Raw genomic sequence first — 19,321 nt, 5'->3', positions numbered from 1 at the left:
ACCATAGTAGCAGTCTCCACCTACCCAAGGACATTACCAGCAGCAAACACATGCAGAAACCCAAACTGAGCTGACCGGTAAAGAGCTGTCTCTGCAAAATCAAACTTGTAAAGTCTGGAAGAGGAACCCCATTACTCACTACACAAATGCACAGATACCAATATAAAAAATCAAGGATAATGAAAAAATCAGGTAAATATGACACCAAAGGAAACTAGTAAGTCTCCAATAACTAATCCTAAAGAAATGAACTGTCAGAAAAAGAATTCAGAATAATCCTCTTAAGGAAGTTTAGTGAACTGCAAGAAAACACAGATGGATAACTAATCAAAATTAGGAAAATAATGCATGAACAAAATGAGAAGTTTGACAAGGAAACAGCAACCATCAATTTAAAAAAACAGAAATTTTTGAGTTAAAAATATAATAACTGAACTAAAGAATTCAATAGAGAGTTTCAAAAATAGACTCAACTGTACAGCGTAAAGAAGAACCAGCAACCTGGAGGATAGCACATTGAAAATTGCCTAGTCATAGGAGGAAAAAAATTAAAAAAAAAAAGAGTGAAGAAAGCATTCAGGAATTATGGAACACAATGAAAAGAAACAATATTCACATTATAGGAATTCCAGAAGGATAAGAGAAAGAGAAAGGGACAGAAAATATATTTAAAGCAATAATGGCTACACATCCTGAACCTGGGGAGAGAAATGGACATCCAGATCCATAAGGCCCAAAGGACCCCAATAGGGCTACACTGAGACACATTAAAATTAAATTGTCAAAAGTCAAATACAAAGAAAGAATCTTAACAGCAGCAAGAGGAAAGGGAAAAGTCACATTAAAGGGCACCCCCATAAGACTGTCAGCATATTTTTCAATAGAAGTTTTTCAGGCCAGGAGAGAATGGGATGACATATTCAAAATATTGAAAGAAAATCACTGTCAACCAAGAATTCTAATACTTGGCAAAGCTGTCCCTCAGAAATAGAGAGATAAAGACTTTTTCAAACAAACAAAAGCTGAGGGAGTTCATTACCTTCAGACCTGGTTTACAAGAAATGCAAAATGGAGTTCTTTGAGTGGAAGTAAAAGAATGCTAATTGACATCATAAACAGAAAAAGGTAGTGTAAATCTCACTGGTAATGGTAAACATATAGTCATAGTTAGATGACACTATGATAATGGTGGTGCATAACTTACAACTGTTACTTTAAAACTTAAAAAAAAGTAATAAAAATACCCATAACTACAATAATCTGTTATTAGTTACACAATATGAAAAACATGTAAATTTTAGCAGCAATAACCTGAAATATGAGGAAGAAGAGAAGTAAAAATGTAAAGTTTACAAATTCTATTGAAGTTAAGTGCTTATCAGTTTAAAATATGATGTTAACAGGTTTGAGATATTTTAGGTAAGCCTTATAGTAACCACAAGGAAAAATCCTGTAGTATTTACACAAAAGATCATGATAAAGAAGTCAAAACATACTGATACCAAAAGATATCAACACAAAAAACAACAGCAGGATAAGAAACATGGAAAAATGGATCTACAAAACAACCAGAAAACAGTTAGCAAAATGGCAATGGTAAGCCTTTACTGATCAATAATTACTTTAAACATAAATTATCCAATTAAAACACATAGACTTGTAGAATAGATTAAAAAAAGAAAAAGACCCAACTATATGTTGCCTACAAAAGACTCACTTTAGCCTTAAATACACACATAGACTGAGAGTGAAGAGATGGGAGAAGACACTTCAAGCAAATGATAATTAAAAAAAGAAAAAAGAAAAAGCAAAGGTAGCTATATTTATACCAGACAAAATAGACTTTAAAGTAAAAATTGAAAAAAATCATTATATAATTATAAAGGGGTCAATACATCAAGAAGATATAACAATTGTAAATATTTATGCTCCCAACATCAGAACACCTAAATATATAAAGCAAGAACTAACCGAGCTAAAAGGAAAAATAAATTGTAATACCATAATAGTTGGAGACTTTAATACCCCACTCTCAACAATGAATAGATCATCCAGACAGAGAATCAAGAAGGAAACAGTTATTTTGAAGAACATTATAACCGAAATGAAGCTAACAGATATATACAGAACATTCTATCCATCAACAGTAGAATACACATTTTCTCAAGTGCTCATGGAACATTTTCTAGGATATACCATATGTTAGGCCAAGACAAGTCTTAGTAAACTCAAGAAGATTGAAATCATATCAAGTATCTTCTCTTACCACAATGGCAGGAAACTGGAAATCAATAACAAGAGGAAAACTGAAAAATTCATGAACACATAGAAATTAAACAATACTCTCCTGAACAACCAATGAATCAAAGAAGAAATTAAAGGGGAAATGAAAAAGTTGCTTGAGACAAATGAAAATGGAAACACAACAGAGCAGAACTTGTGGGATTCAGTAAAAGCAGTTCTAAGAGGTTAATTCATAACAATAAATGCCTACCTTAAGAAACAAAAACAATGCCAAATAAACAACCTATCTCTACACCTTAAGGAACTAGAGAAAGAAGAACAAATTGAGCCCAAAGTTAGAAAAATAAAAGAAATAATAAAGATCAAATTAGAAATAAATGAAATAGAGAACAAAAAAAAAAAAAAAAGAAAAAATTAACCAAAATGTTAGTTGTTTGAAAAGATGAACAAAATTGACAAACCCTTAGCTAGACTAACCAAAGGAAAAAAACAAAAGAACTCAAACCAACAAAATTATAAATGAAAAGGAGGCATTACAACTGATACCACAGAAATTCAAAGATTATAAGAGGCTACTATGGACAACTATACATCAACAACCTGGACAACCTAGAAGAAATGGATAAGTTCTTAGAATCATGCAACTTACCAAGACTGAATCAGGAAGAAATAAAAATCTGAAAAAACGAATTTCTAGTAAGGAGATTGAATCAGTAATCAAAATTCTTTCAATGAAGAGAAGCCCAGTGCCAGATAGCTTCACTGGTGAATTTACCACACATTTAAAGAAGAATTAACACGAATTCTTCTCATACTCCTCCTAAGACTCAAAGAGGATGGGACACTCCCAAACTCATTGTACAAAGCCAACATTATCCTAATACCAAAACCAGAAGAGGACACTACTAAAAAAAGCAAACTACAGTCTAATAGCTCTGATGAATATAGAGGCAAAAATTCTCAATAAAATACTAACAAACCAAATTCAGCAGCACATTAAAAGGATCAGACACTGTAATCAAGTGGGGTTTATCCCTGAGATGCAAGGATGGTTCAACAAATGCATATCAATAAGTGTGAATCATTACATTAATAGAATGAAAGAAAAGAATCATATGATTATTCCAATAGAAGCAGAAAAATCGTCTGACAAAATTCAACATTCACTCTTGATAAAAACCCAACAAATTAGGCAAAGGAGGAACATGTTTCAAAATAATAAAAGCCATATATGATAAACTCAGAGCTAATATCATACAATGGTGAAAGGTTGAAAGCTTGTTCTTTAAGATCAGGAACAAGACAAGTGTGCCCACTTTCACCATTCCTATTCAATATAGTACAAGAAGCAGTCAGGCAAGAAGAAGAAATAAAAGGTATCAGAATTAAAAAGGAAGAAGTAAAATTTGTCTCTATTTGCAGATGACATAATTTTATATATAAAAAGTCCTAAAGACTCAAGCAAAAAATAGTCAGACCTAATCAATAAATTGAGTAAAGTAGCAGGATACAAAATTGACATACAAAAAGTAGCATTTCTATACACTGACAACACATTTTCTGAAACAGAAATAAAGAAATCAATCCCATTTATAATAGTATCAAAAACAATAAAATACTTAAGAATAAATTTAACTAAGGAGGTGAAAGAACTCTCCTCTGAAAATTCAAGACATTGATGAACGAAATTGAAGAAAACACAAATAAATGGAAAGGTAATCCCTGTTCATGGATTGGAAGAATTAATATTGTTTAACTGTCACTACTACCAAAAGCCATCTATAGATTCAATGCAATCCCAATAAGATTCCAATGGCATTTTTTTACAGAAGTAGAAAAAAAACACTCTTAAAAAAGACCTAAAAATAGGCAAAGTAACCCTGAGAAAGAAGAACACAGCAGGAGGTATCAAACTTCCTGATTTCAAGTTATACTGTAAAGCTATAGTCATCAAAACAGTATGGTATTGGCATATAAAGAGACAAATAGATCAATGGAACATAATTGAGAGCCCAAAAATAAACTCAAGCATATATTGTCAAGTAATATTTGACAAGGGTGTCAACAATATTCAATGGGAAAAGAGTCTTTTCAATAAATGATGCTGAGATAACTGGATATTCATATGTAAAAGAGTGAAACTGGACCCATATCTTATACTACTCACAAAAAGTAACTCAATAGCTGAACCTATTATGGTAATCATTTCACAATATATATATAAATCAAACAATCATGCTGTATGTCTTAAACTTATACAGGGATATGTGTCAATTATTTCTCCATAAAACTGAAATAAAAAACCCCAAAACTCATGAAGACAAGTGCCAAGATATCAAGGCACAGTACTGTTTACTAGGCCCTCAAAAACTATCATTAGGCTGATCATTTATCATAATAATGCTGTATTATTTTTACATAAAAATATTATTTCTATATGAAGTCTTAGAAAATTGCAAGCATCCTTTCAAGGATGTACCATCTTTAGAAGTTGTATGTCCTATATCTTACTCAAAGCTCCTTTAATAAATATAGTAAGATACTCTATTTCTCTAAGTATATGGTTAATTGTGTATAATATTCTAAAAGAGATATACTTGCTATTTATAAGAGCTTTAGACAACAAATGAAGTGAGTGATGTAGTTTTAATCATTATAACTGGCTAATAATATTGGGTCACAGTTTAATTCTTAGGGTAGAATATAGGTAACAAAAAAGATTTTTACTTAACATCCCACACCATTTAACTCTTCGTATCATTCACATGATTTTGGTCATATTATTTGATGCAAGCTTAGCTGTAGATTATTCAGGTTTTAATCCTCCAGGAATCTGCAAACAAAGTGAACCTCTAATGTACAAAACTCAGACAACTAAATTCTTTGAATCAGATTTATATGTTACCCCTCTCAATGACAACAATTGGTGGTTAACCAGATTAACTATGGAATGAGCCAGGTAAATAATCCCATTACTCACAGGGATCAGAATGGAGCTGGTTTTAACATATTCCACTGAGACAAAGTAATTAAGTCTCTTCTTTAGGCTTTAGACCCCTGCAGTACATACAGTACAAGCAATCCATGAATGGAATGTCTTTATCAGCTTGAGCCGAATACTCCTTCGGGAGCTTGTTTTTGACCCACTTTAACCTTAACTTGACCAATTTTTTCCATATTTGGTTAGAATTTTCTCATTGTGATTTCTAGATGCGTTTTGGGTAAAATGTGCTGGGTTCCAACAGAGAAAAAAGGTGATCAAAGTCATGAGAAGTTATTTTCCCCCTAAAATTTAATTGGCTGAACAAAATATGGCCTTCAGAAATACATGTGGTAAACAATTTCTTTGAATATTGGGTTTCTAATAAAACCTCAAAAAACGAACATTTTTGTGACCCAGTGAGCTCCTGTGAAAGGAAATGGTGTACTTTTCTAATGAATTAGAATATGAAATTAAATTATCACCCAATTCGTGGTAAGACATAGAAAAGGATTATGGGCTATTAATCTTATCCTAAGAGTGACTTAGTTTTCTTTATTTCTTGGGCCTATAAAAAATGACTTCATGCAAATTCAAATATTCTCAACATGTAGGAAACCAATAGTTATAAAGATCTTTTTTTAGAAAGAACCATCCCATTCTTCTCTCTTTTCCCTTTAATAGTAAAGATTTTGTAAACGAGATGGGGGAAACTTTGGAGGGGAAGAGAAGGCATCAGAACTAACAGCCCCACAGGATGGTGATAAAAAGGAAGAGAAGATACCCATTTCAGTCGTTCCTGCTCTTCTCTGCAATCCGTGAGTACTCTTTCCACTACTGTTTGTGACAACTAGTGTCTATCTTTTCCATATCTGTGGTTTCTACATATTTTTCCTATAAGACATTTTTGTAAAATGTGTCTGGCTTGCTGGGTATTCAAAAACTCAAGTAGATTTTTTTTTAAATTTATTTTATTTATTTATTTATGGCTGTGTTGGGTCTTCGTTTCTATGCGAGGTCTTTTTCTAGTTGTGGCAAGCGGGGGCCACTCTTTATCATGGCGCGCGGGCCTCTCACTATCGCGGCCTCTCTTGTTGCGGAGCACAGCCTCCAGACGCGCAGGCTCAGTAACTGTGGCTCACGGGCCCAGCTGCTCTGCGGCATGTGGGATCTTCCCAGACCAGGGCTCGAACCCGTGTCCCCTGCATTGGCAGGCAGACTGTCAACCACTGTGCCACCAGGGAAGCCCTCAAGTAGATTTTAATAGACATATGCAAGGAGTGGTTTGCATTATTTCATTTCTATTAAATGTCTAAGCAGGATTAGAATGACTATTGGCTGGTAGAAGCAGATAGGAAAAGGTAATTATGTCTTATCAGAGATAACGATATTCCAGGATAGTATTCTCTTGTCCTGTGGAGCAGAAGAGCTAGATTCCATATGGGAAGATTTAACTGTGTTGTGCATTCGGGAGCAGTGAAACATATTGAGAAATTTACTAAAGGGTATGCAATGAGTAGATTCAGATTCAAGTTGTGTTGAAGGATTTAATTACTGGATTTAGATTGGAGCTACCTGTGTGAATGACCAAAACTTTACATAGAGAACGATTATTCCATAATCTATTTTCAAAGTTTTCAAAGTGCACGGTAACTATCCTCACTTCCTATTAAAATAGTAATTAGTTTCTTTAGTGTTACTCTTACCTAGAAAGATGGTTTTATTTAATGATAAACTGAAAGACACATTTCGTTTTATTATTAGCAAAGACATTTTGTAGCATGGACAGCACATCAGAACTTCTCTAGAAGGAAAAAAAAAACTTGTAATTATGAAGCAGGATTCTATTTCCATGGTAATTACTTGTATAGTAATTGCTTTAACCACTTGGCATTTAGCCTTTATGTGATAGTACCTGCCACTTATGGTCACCATGAGTTGGCTTCACCATCATTTTTTACTTTTGATATTAAAGTTTTCATCCAGTTTACTTTAAATTTTGCTGAGGATATTACCACCTCTCCTTGGTTTCACTGCCGTTGATTGTTGGGTGTCTACACAACAAACAAAAGTTGTGATACAAAAACAATTAAATGTCTAATTATAAAAAGCAAAATCACAGATAAAAGCCTATAATTTATAAGACTGATAACACTCTATAAAAAGTGAATTCATCCATTAAACATCTTTACTCAGAACATAATACGTATAAAGGACTATGCTAAAGGCCACTGATAAGAAATGGGAGAATTAAGAAGTATCATCAAAAGAGATAGCAAAAAAATGATTCAAAGCAGTAGTATGTTCAAGATAGAAAGTGAAGTAGGTATAAATATCAGAACATATATACTCAGGTATGCAAGAATGATTACATCCTTTGTTTTAAATCACCTCTGTTTTGATTTCACAATCCCATCCAGCCTGGATTGGCTGGATGAAATTTCATCTCAGTCATTATTAGGGCTCCTGTTTTCTATCAAAACCTTGAGAACTGGGGGGCACTGTGTAGTGCCCAGAACTAACAGACTGTTACAGAATTGATGATATACCCAGGTCCAATTTTTGGTAGTCCCTTGAAATCCAAAAGTTCTTTGCTTTGATGCCACCCAGGGATTAGGAGGATCTTTGCCAGGTTTGGGAACACTGGTTACGCTATTCAGTTATTCTTTCTGAAAACTGCTGACTCATCTATCTGACATAGACTGGGAGTGGGACTCAGTTCCTTAGTAATCTTGGGACCAGCTGATTCTCCCATTCTTCCCACACCAGGAATCTACCAATGTGGCCTCTCTTTCTCTCTCTCTCTGTCCTCCTTGATGTCTCCTCCCCTCTCTTCCTTTCCTATCCCTCCCCTCTTTCTCTCCTATCTCCCTCCAAGCATCAAATATCGTTTTCTCCACGAACTTCAAGTTTACAGAAAACAAGAAGGGCTTCCGATTCAGATTCTTTTCCTCTTTCTGCCTCCTAAACTCAGGAGAAAAATCAAAGAGAACATACACAGAACAGTATCTCAATAAATTATACTGACACTAGATATACAGTCAGCCCTCCATATTCACTGATAAGGAAGGCTGACTACGGGACCTAGGCATCTGCGGATTTTGGTATCCATGGCCGATCCTGAAGCAATCCCCCACAGGTACAGAGGGACAACTGTACAGTCATACAGCATAAAAGTTGATTTCTATCTGTTTTATATTCTCTGAGACAGAGAGTTCCAAACTTCCGGGAGTGCATTTGGGGTATGGGATGAAAATATTAGCATTTCTATTTTTTATTTGGATAATATTATCCTTTACACTTTTTAATTTTGGACATATTTTACATGCGCATGTTATGTTAATACAATAGCAGGTATATATATATACACGTGTATATATATATATATATATATACACATATATATATAAATACGTATTGAGAATGGAAGCTTAAATCTGTATGGGTACCTGACATGTACAAAGCAATGTGCTAAATATTCAGGGTCACAGAATATTCAGTCAGATCTTGTGCTTATGTAGTTTACTATTTAATAGAGGAATTAGAAAATGAAGCTTATATCTATACCACAGACCTGTTCTGTAAAAAAAAGATCTTTCAAAAAACTCTTATTATAAGGTTTCAAAAGAGGAAAAGTTCACATCTAGCTGTGTGTTTGTGTGGTGGGGAAGTTGGGTAGAACATGGATTGGGAAAACCTAATGAAAGTGATACTTTTGGACTTGAGTGTTGAAAGTAGTATAGATACTACCAGTGAAAATACATTAAGGGAGAAAGGTAATTCATCTCAAACCTGAAGGTCTTTGGGCACCCCTGAAGGTACACAAATAATCTGCAGGAGGTACTCAGGTATGGATATTTTTTTTTTTTTTTTTTTTTTAATTTATGGCTGTGTTGGGTCTTCGTTTCTGTGCGAGGGCTCTCTCTAGTTGCAGCAAGTGGGGGCCACTCCTCATCGCGGTGCGCGGGCCTCTCACTATCGCGGCCTCTCTTGTTGCGGAGCACAGGCTCCAGATGCGCAGGCTCAGTAATTGTGGCTCACGGGCCTAGTCGCTCCGCGGCATGTGGGATCCTCCCAGACCAGGGCTCGAACCCGTGTCCCCCGCATTGGCAGGCAGATTCCCAACCACTGCGCCACCAGGGAAGCCCTGGATATTTTTAAAGAAACAAAATTTCTCATTCTCATTGTGCATTCTTTCTTAAAATCTATCTGCCTGCTTTAAAAAATCTCAGGACGTAAAGCAGTGATTCCAGAATTCATGTTTTGTTTTTTGTTTTTACTTCTACACAACACCTGTACATAGGGAGGGTTCATTAAATATACATTAGAAACGTTGCAACTCCCAACTGGCAATTTTTAAATTGAAACTTGCAAGGAAGGTTGGAGACTCAGAATGGTGATTAGGAGTATACAAAATACGTCACAACTCTATGTAGAGCACAGAATAATAATTATTGTTGATTCTTGATGTTATTCAAGAACTCAGTGATGTTACAATAATAACTTCAAAAGCTGAAAGGTTTATAGTGCTTTAAAGTATCTAGAGTGTTCACATATATTCTCTCACTTGTTTTTCCAACATCCTTATGAAGTGGCTAGGACATATTCCCAAATTACAGAAGAAACTGTGGCTCAGAGCGTTGACGTAACTGAGCAAAGACTATACCACCCTGTATAGAGGAACTGTAACTCAAATACAGGCCTTTGGAATATGTCTTATGTACATACATACTACTATGTTGTCTTTATGCTCCATCCTTGCACATCTGCAAAGAATACTGAGTAAATTGGGTGAAAATAAAATTCAAAAACGGTAATTGACTCATCATCAAATATAACATAAAGACTAGATCCCCAAATTTCGATCCCCATCTATATTCTTGCTTCCAAAGTACAGTTCACAGACCAGCGAAAATAATATCACTTGGGAGATGATGAGAAATGTAGAAACTCTGGCCACAAAACCAGACTTACTAAATCAGAATTTGCGTCTTTAACAACATCCCAGATGTTTCAGTAAAATTTGAGAAGCACTCGTATAGATGACAAAGCAAACCTCTCCACACAGGTAAAATAGCTTGCTTGGCATTTACAAAATTATTTCTACTAGTGAATGATTCAAACACCTGCTTCAGTAGTAGAAATTCTTCTTGTTATCCATAAAAATCCAAAGACAGAAGGGGGAAAAAGGCAACCACAAAGAGGTGTCTCTAAAGTTTATTTCCCTAAATTCTGATGTACTGCCCTATGCTTCCAATACTCATAAGGGTGTTTTTTTTTTTTTTTTGTCTGTTTGTTTCTTTTTTTTTAAGCATAAAGTTAAAAAAAGAAATATTTATAAAGTTGGTGGTGGTTTGTTTAAACTCACTGCACTTTTGTAAATTTTAAATGACAAGTATGTTCTGCCATTAATAGAGTTTTTGGAGCCATTCATACAAATGTGCCAGCACATGCAAAAGCCACACATTCTTTGTTAAACTAAACAGTCCTAAGCATTGTGTGGACTCCTGGCATAGTATGGCTAAATATTCAGACACATGCCTATACAGTACTGTATGTTCTGCCAAATAGAGGGAAAACAAAAGAAAGAAAATCATATAAATATACTGGTAAACATTGACTTTGTAAGGAACAGCATAAGCTGTGTTGGAAAAAAATGTAGAGCATGATTCAAAGAATACATTAAAATTTTTTTCCTTAGGAAAATGTATCTAATTTGTTTTTCATGAAAACATGTATTTAGCAGTGGGGAGTTTTTCATTGGCTAAGATATTTTGGCATATTTATGCTGTAAAGGTGATTGGAATAATATTTGCATTCATTTTGCACTGAAATTTGAAATAAGTATAAGATATACACTTTGTAACATAAAATCATTGCCAGTCAGGATATACTCCCTTTAAGGAAGCATAATTCAGTACATGAAAATTCAAAGTGACTAACCTATAAATATGGGGGAATTATTCATGTTACCAAAGGATCTTTCCTTTACCAAACATCTATCACAGGATATCTTTAAATAACAAGCTTCCTTTTAGGACATTTAAAAGTACTAGATTTGAAATTTATGATGTTCAAGAAATATCTAAAGACATACCTGTTATATAAGGCATAGGTCTAGGTAGGTGATTTTAGAAGTCCTTAATGATCATGATTATGCTACAATTATTAATCATTACCAACTGAGGAAGAATTTGAAAGGCTAGTCACCAAGCCAATGTGATATTTCCTCAAATACTTTCTCTAGCCACAAAAGAATACATCCAAACTCCATTTATTTTTCTCCTGGTATGATAATTTTCTGAATTGTATTCTATTACGTTTATAAGTATTTATTCCAGAACAATTGCTAATTTTTCAAGAGCTATTTGAAATCCATCTCTCCTTCCATAAAAATCAGTGCTTTGCTCTCCTTTCTCTCCAAACACTTCCTGCAAAATTGCACAATTAAATCTCCTGACCAAACTCAGCTTCCTCTAGGACCTTTCATAAACTCCATCATATCCTGGCAGGTGTGGTGAAGAAGTGGTTCAAACAGATAGAGTAGCTTGCATTGGCTGTTGCTAGCTCACTTGTCCATTCTCATTGGGTCTGGTCAAACTTGTAGCAGAACCAGTTATTAGTTTCTCATTCAGGATTTTGCTTCTCGTACAAACTACTATCTGAATCATGCTAGTTTTTATTTATCCTCTGTGTATCATAGAGTCTAGTGATTCTGTCCACCGTAGGCCCTTCTTTAAATTGTCGCCAGTGTTTATCTTCTAAGAAACAAATCTGGCCGTACTACTCCTTTGTTTAAAAGCTTCCCATGATGTCTCATGTAGGGTGGGAATTTCTCATCTGCAGAGAAATGATCCAACGACTGGCCTAACTGAGTGAATGATCAAGTAGTCTTAGAATAAAATCCTTGGAGTCTACCACAGATATATGGTTTTATATCAGCCCTCCTAAACAATGGGAGAAACAGCCAATAATAGCCTTTGTATTTCAGTCTAAGACACAGAAGAAAATTGTCATTTACATTCTTATCCCTCCCTTTTTAGTACCTGCTATTGTGTCCATCTTCTTATTTCTGCATAGTTTAATCAACTCAACTTAATCCATCCAATGCTAATTCCAGGTAACGATGTTTCTTCTTCTATGTACATTTTCTATATAATGTTATCTGTCTTTTTGTGGATATAAGATTTGTTTTATCTTCTCATTCCATTTTCATAATTTTGCTTCTTATTCCTTTCTAACTAAGGTACTTATAGCGCCTCTGCACACAAAAAGTGTATTCTATCAATTTTCTTTGTCAATTCAGCTGGCACGCTCCCTCAGCATATGTTTTGTGCCATTCTGAGCAAGATTGGAAGGCAGAGTAAGGCAGAGCTAGGCATATGCAGAATCACCTTAAAAATAGGGATTTTCATAAAACTGTTATTTGGAAAATAAAATAAATTCATATTGGCTTGTAATTATGCTGACCCTATCCATCATTTCCCCTCGTGTATGCTATTCCATAGCTGGTCGGAAAGGCTTGTCATTTCCTGACTACACTAGACTCTTGTAGGACCAAATGCCATTTCTCAAATTTGAAAATCTTTTCCTTTTTTTCTCACCTGGAAAATTCCTATGCATGCTTCAGAACTCAAATGTCATCTCTTTAGTGAAGTCTTCTAAATTTCTCTGGGCAGACTTATGTTTTCTCCTCTGTGCTGTGGTATTTTAAAATTCACATTAATCCCCATTTTTTAATTTTTAGTATGGAATTTAAAAAGTCACATTAGTATACATAACAATGGGTTACTTAAAAGCCTAGGCTCTGGTCATACTATAGTCAGAATAAAAACAAAGAATCAGAAGGAAATTTTGTGCATTCCTTGCAAAGAGTTCTCTCACCTTAGGAGAAAGACCAAGAAGCATACAAGGACGCTGGGTGTATAATTTAGAGAACTTTATGTGCTAAAATTATTTTAGTTGTCCAGCTACTGAGAAAAATCCAGAAAAAATGTAAGCTATTGCAGCAAGTGAACTAGCTCATATTCTTACTTACATTGACAGGCTACAAACTTCAAACATCACCTCTAACATTTCAACCAATATATTAGATGTTCCTGAGCCAATTTCCCTGCCTACGTAACTCTTTCATTGAATTACACACAGGTTGGGAACTTGTCTCATTAATATTTCACACAGGTGTACTATATGACGTTCAGTTCTTAAGCTCTGTGGTATTTAGTGTTTGCAGACATATAAAAGCACACCTTTTCACGGAATGAGACACATGCTTTCCCTTAATCTGCTTCCAGGTGTTACCTTCTAACTTATTTTGGGAAGAATTCTGTTATTTCTTGAAGAAGCATTGAGAAATTTTCAAAAGGAACTAGTGGCTCTTAAGATAAAAATGATTAGCCATTGAAATTCTATATTGGGATTTATAGCTAATATAATGAATTAGAACACATTTGAATTAGAACTTAAAGGAATCTTTCTCTGTTTAGGAGTCTTTATCAAATTTTGGGAATTAATTTGACTATTTCAACCAGAGCTTTCATAATGGTCTGAATCCCTTTGTACCTGATTTGCTTAGGTTATAGTAACTAAACCAGATTCTGTATTATGGAGGCACTCAAACCAGCTACAATTTGTTTTACAGGTCTGACTACTATTTCTCAGTTTGTTAAACATATTTCCCAAAGTATCATGTTTGAACAGGCAGCCCGCAATCTGCATTTTCAGGACAAGCCTGTAAGGAATATATTATTTAATTTATTCTTTTTTATAACATAATTTTTTTTCAGGTGGTCTGTGCAATTCTTTTACTCTTGTGTCAGGTGCCAAAATATTTCAAAAAGGAAGCTTACTTCTGCCATGTGTGATTTCTGATGTGTGATTTCTTTGGATGTCATTTTGCATTGCATGTGAGACAGCTATTTTTTATTTCTTGATGTCTGTTTCACCCAAAGAAAATCTGTATTTTGCTTTCTGTAAGAAAAGAGCAACTGGGTGGCATTGGAAAAACTTCCACCCACTAACGTAGAAAAATATTCAATCTGTCCCATTACATTGAAGTGGGAGACTTTAAAGGGCAGCATACCCAGTTAAGGAAGATATATTTCCATCTGTGATCAATAGCATGTGAAGAATGGCTCCTCTCCGAGCTCCATCCAGAGCAAAATTACCTTGGTAGTTCCTGGACCGTAGGCACTTCATGAATTTCTCAGGTTGAGCAGCCATGGGAACCCTACCTGATTCCAAGGGGGAGACCATTCTCTCTGTGAGGTCCATGGAATACAACTTTTCGCTCTTCCCCAGAGCTGCAGGACAGCTTTTAGAGACTGTGTTCTCTATATTGACTATATAATAAGCAAGAGATAAATAGGTCCCAGAAAACATTAGAATAGGGCTCGTATGACAAATGTTTTCTCATTCCCTTTTGTTCTTCCATTCCTCTTAATAGAGAAATAATTTGATTTCTGATTGGTTTGAGGGAATTGAATATGTTTGCCATAAAAGAACCAGAGCATCTAGTTCTCTTTAGTCAAATGGAACCTGTTTTATCCTGAAGCTTGTACTCATACCTCATCTTGCTATCTGAATATTTTTATTTTATTTTTATTCAGACATATAAGGATATATAAAAAATTAAAATGCAATAAAAGTCTAATAATAAGGTTTCTTTGTAAAGCTATATATAGTATCTCACTTTTTAATAGTAAAGTCCATGTACATTCTGAGGTCTCTATCTGGTATCATCTATAAGTTTTCTTCCTCCCTCCCTTCTTTCCTTCCTTCCTTCCTTCTTCCTTTCCTTCTTCCCTCCATTCCTCTCCCTTCTCTTTCTTTTTTTCTCCTGATGAAGAAAACAGAGTTAACCATAAAAAATTTTTACTCATTCGAAAATAAGAATTTTTCTATAATACATGAACTAATCAGGTCAGTTCTTAGTGGGTGCACATAATTTAACCTGAATTTCTCCACTTGATCTAGGAAAATGCAAACCAACAAAAGGCACAAAAAAGAAAAAAAAAGTCTCACCTCTGTATTATATTCATTTTTTAGTTAATTTTGAGTTTTTCTTCAGTAAAGATTTTTCTTCCTGGGATTGCTGGCCTTTGGGACTGAAGATAATATTGTTTCTCCTAAAAAGCTGGACCTATTGATGATAAAGGGCATTATAGTTTTTCCTTAAGAAATGAGAAATTAGGATTGGTTACTGGTATTTTTTTTTTTTGTATAACCTTAACTAATTCTCTTGAAGGTTACTGTTGAGAAGGCATTATCAGGCTGCATCATGGGTAATAACAAATTGGGAGGATGTAGAGAACCAGAGTAGAAGGTAGAAAACAAAGGAATGGACAGGTTGGGGAAAATGTGTGAATCCAGGGAGTACTCAGAACCAGGGGTTCAAAACAGAGCAGTGTTGAACACAAACAATGTTGTACAACTGAGAAAACATTGGACAAGGAACTGAAGGCAACTAGCCCTGCCACTAATTAGCTGTAGCCTTAGACAGGGAGGAGCATTTAAGTCACATAAAGCATTTTCTTTTAGGAAAGCATGGGATGCCCAAGTGATTGAGGGAGACTGAAATTCTCTATCCAAGATGGTAAACTATTTTATTAGGAAATACCACAAGTTTATCAGCCCACAAAATTTCTAGTTAGCCTTTTCTTTTCTTTATGGGGGCATAGATAGAACAACTACTTTACATTAACTTATTTGTTAAATCACAGACATGCCTTAATTTCTAAAAATATGAGGTAATTATTTAATCCTAAAATGAAATTTACTTTTACAAAAAAAATCATACAATCTCTTTAGACAGGATATACAAGAGTCTGTTTATTGGAGAGAATGTAGGGCCTGCTTGTATTTACCAAGCAAAGTAGCTTTTTTTTTTTTGATACACTTGCCAATTGTGAGGCTGAAAATGCAAGTGTTATTCTGTCAGGAGACAGAACCATGGACAAAATGACCCTTTACTCACCCTTTCCAAATTTATTTCTATTTATGTTACTACTAGATGATGCCCAAAAGAAATTTAAACTATTTTACCCTTCATGTCTGAAATATACTCCCTGCACATTTCCTCCTCAATAATTTCAGCAAAGATGTTTTTTCTCTCTTTCCTTTGTGAGACTATCAATAGAATGATGTTATTATTTGGAGACATTTTTCATGTTCTTTTATAAATCAAGGATTAGTCAGAGGAGATTAATTGGTGTGTTGATTACTCAGGACCCTTAACCTCTCTTCTTTTTCCTTCTTCTCCTCACCTTTTGGTTATTTCATTACTCATTAACCAGCTTATCAAAGAATGGGCAGGGAGAGGAGGTGAAAATCAGCATTTTCTACCATTTTCCAGGACTGGTTAAAAGTCTTAAGTGTGGGAGTAAGGGTAGTTGGGACAAGAGGAAAGGAAAACTATTAACAGAAATGAGATTTTTTTTTTTTATTACTCAGGGATTTCATCTCAAGTGCAAAGGAAAGATGAATGTACTGTTACCTTTACTTTTTAAAAGCATGTTTTTATAAGAACAGCGTACATTAGTTTATTTATCAAAGTTGAGTCAAATAATACTATTCAGAAAGCAGAATACAAAGTAGAGAAACTTCTAAGGGGACATAGCTTGAAATACCTGTTTGCTTAGTTACTACCTTACAAGTAATAATGAGTCCTTGATCCCCAAACTCCCATCATCCTTAGGTATTCTTTTCCTTCTGGACATCCGGTGAATTAGCTCCTCTGTTAATTTCCAATAAAGTTTTTTCTATACCTGGTACTCTGGTATTCACCTGCTAGGACCTCCTTTTAGCTTGGCTGGTCATCATTTCCTATAGGTCTAGAAAAACTGACTGTCCCTTGGGAAGATGCTGTTGTCAGTATCCAACCTGTAGGAGGAAGAATAAGAATGCTCTCCTCTTTACTACTTGGTCCCAAGCATGGACATAGGTTCTGCTTCTAATTCTCCAAAACACATATGAGACCAGAGTGTAACATTTAACAAATATTCTTAAGACTTAGGGATAACAGAAGAGTACCCAATACAGGGACACTGCAAACTGGATTAAATATTAGATATGACTCTTTAAGCTCTGTGTGTATCTTAAAGAGAAGTATTTCTTTCACCATCACTCTGGGAAGACTTCAGTATATCCATGCACTGAGTAGTGCCAGCCCTCTGCACACATCTAAAGCCTCCAAAGAGGGAGAACTCTTTCTCAACTACAGTCTGAGATCAAGTTCTCAGTTTCTGATCCCAGATGATCTTCATTTCAGGATAGTCACTCACTATCCACCCCCTACCTATAGGAACTGCCCTTACCTGTAATATCCAACAATACACTCACATTAGAATGCATAATCTGACATTAGTGTATTGCCCAAAATCTGAGTTATTTTGCTTGGCATAAGCCTCATTGGACCACAAACCATCCTGGTTAAGTTGTGCTTCATCAAGTGAAGACCTATTTCTTCTTATAGGTGGTCCTCTAAGCTTAAGAATTACATGAGATTTTGTAGTCATCAGGGTCTTAATTCCTAATCTCTTGATGTCAATTTCTTGACAAAGAGCATGGACACAGGCACAGACACACACACATGCACAGACACACAAACACACACACGCATACTAACAAGGAAAAATTTATAGTCATTGCACTGTAGATCATTATTCCAAGTATTTCTCAGAAGGATACTGGACCTAGAGATGCATTGTTTCCCACAAAAACCCCACTATTTCACATAATCATACTGAGCAGATTATTTTCATAGAGCATAGCAAACTCCTTCATTTCAAAAGAAGAACTCTGTTTTGCATTTCCTTGACTAGAAATACTTATTACAGTGGTTTTTAAAAATCAAAGAAAGCATGTGCTCCAAAGGTGAATTCAAGTCTCCCCTTCTTTCAAAGCTAGGGCTACTGTGAACCTTTGAAAATGGTTATTTCTAACGTCCAGTATCTCCTTTCAAAATTCAAAGATTTGGGGGGCAAACTTGGTTAGAGCTCAATAAATTTGTACTTCTCCCCAAGCAGTCATTTTCCATAAAATTATTTCTCTGAAGCATCTATACCATAAAGAGCAGCTTAGTCTTGAAAGGATGGTAGAAGACAACCTGCCTTACCCTTCCCATATATGCCAGCGCTTTCTTTGCTGCAAGCAAAAGGCAAGCACAAATTTAAAACTATTTTTTTGTAACAATTTTGCTTTTAAGATTTTTGTATCAACTAATTCTCGTTTGGCTTTAAGTGTTATTTCTGTGTTAATAACATTTTATCTCTTTCTACTTACTAGGCTGTCTTAAGCAATATTTTGTTCTGCTTCTTTCTTGGATTGCAGGGCATCAGTTTCAGTTTATTTCTATCCTGTCTTCTTCCCCTGATATGGCGTCTCCTCTTTCTGTAACAGCTTATAGCAAATCTTTTCTTTCTCAGATTCTACTGTGCCTTTTATAGTGATGACATGTAATGCCAATCTGTCTTATTTGATTCTAATTAATATGCCTCCAGACCCTCTCTGGGTGACCTGACTTTTAAGGAACACAGCTAATTGGAAGACCCATCATAAATTATATACAGTTACATCATTCAATACCATAATATAAGTGAAACATAAACTGATATCTTCACAATCACTTAGTACCTAGGGTTATGAATAAAGGAGAGACTGGATTACATTTGAATTATATCCCTTTTTCTCTTTGAAATGATCTGTAAAGAAAGGAAGATGCTTGCAAATTTTCTATTTTTATAGAATGAAGATTATGTTCAAAGAGGTGTCCAGATTTTGCAGCAGCCTTTAAAAAATTAAGTTCTCCCAGTGTGCACCTTAGCCTGTGTTATGGGTTGAATTGTGTCCACCTCAAAAAATTATTGAAGTCATTACCCCCAGTACCTAAGAATGTGACCTTATTTAGAAATAGGGTCATTGCAGTTGCAACTAGTTAAATTAACCTGAAGTCATACTAGAGTAGTGTGGTCCCCTAATCTAATGACTAATCTAATGACTAGTGTCCTTATAAATACGGAAAATTTGGACACAGACATGAAGACAGTGAGAACGTAATGTGAAGATCAAGGCAGAGATTGGGGTGATGATTCTACAAGC

The 19,321-nt window shown here is 35.0% G+C and overlaps 2 long non-coding RNA genes across 4 annotated transcripts in view; one reads left to right on the top strand and one right to left on the bottom strand.

Annotated features, from left to right (window-relative positions):
* The window catches only part of LOC309662480, a 347,855-nt gene that overhangs the window by 32,887 nt on the left and 295,647 nt on the right, over nucleotides 1-19,321 (bottom strand). The gene's annotated exons all lie outside the window — the stretch shown is intronic.
* LOC309662426 overlaps nucleotides 1-19,321 on the top strand; it is a 408,402-nt gene that overhangs the window by 110,840 nt on the left and 278,241 nt on the right. For all 3 annotated transcript variants that reach the window (XR_014264662.1, XR_014264663.1, XR_014264664.1), the window contains exon 3: nucleotides 5,909-6,042. This is a non-coding gene — a long non-coding RNA (uncharacterized lncRNA). The remainder of the gene's footprint in view (nucleotides 1-5,908; nucleotides 6,043-19,321) is intronic.

The sequence above is a fragment of the Balaenoptera physalus genome, assembly GCF_965194825.1.
Source record: "Balaenoptera physalus genome assembly, chromosome: 6".
Lineage (NCBI taxonomy): Eukaryota > Metazoa > Chordata > Mammalia > Artiodactyla > Balaenopteridae > Balaenoptera > Balaenoptera physalus.
The sequence above is the reverse complement of the archived record's forward strand: the minus strand, read 5'-3'. Positions and strand labels throughout refer to the sequence as shown.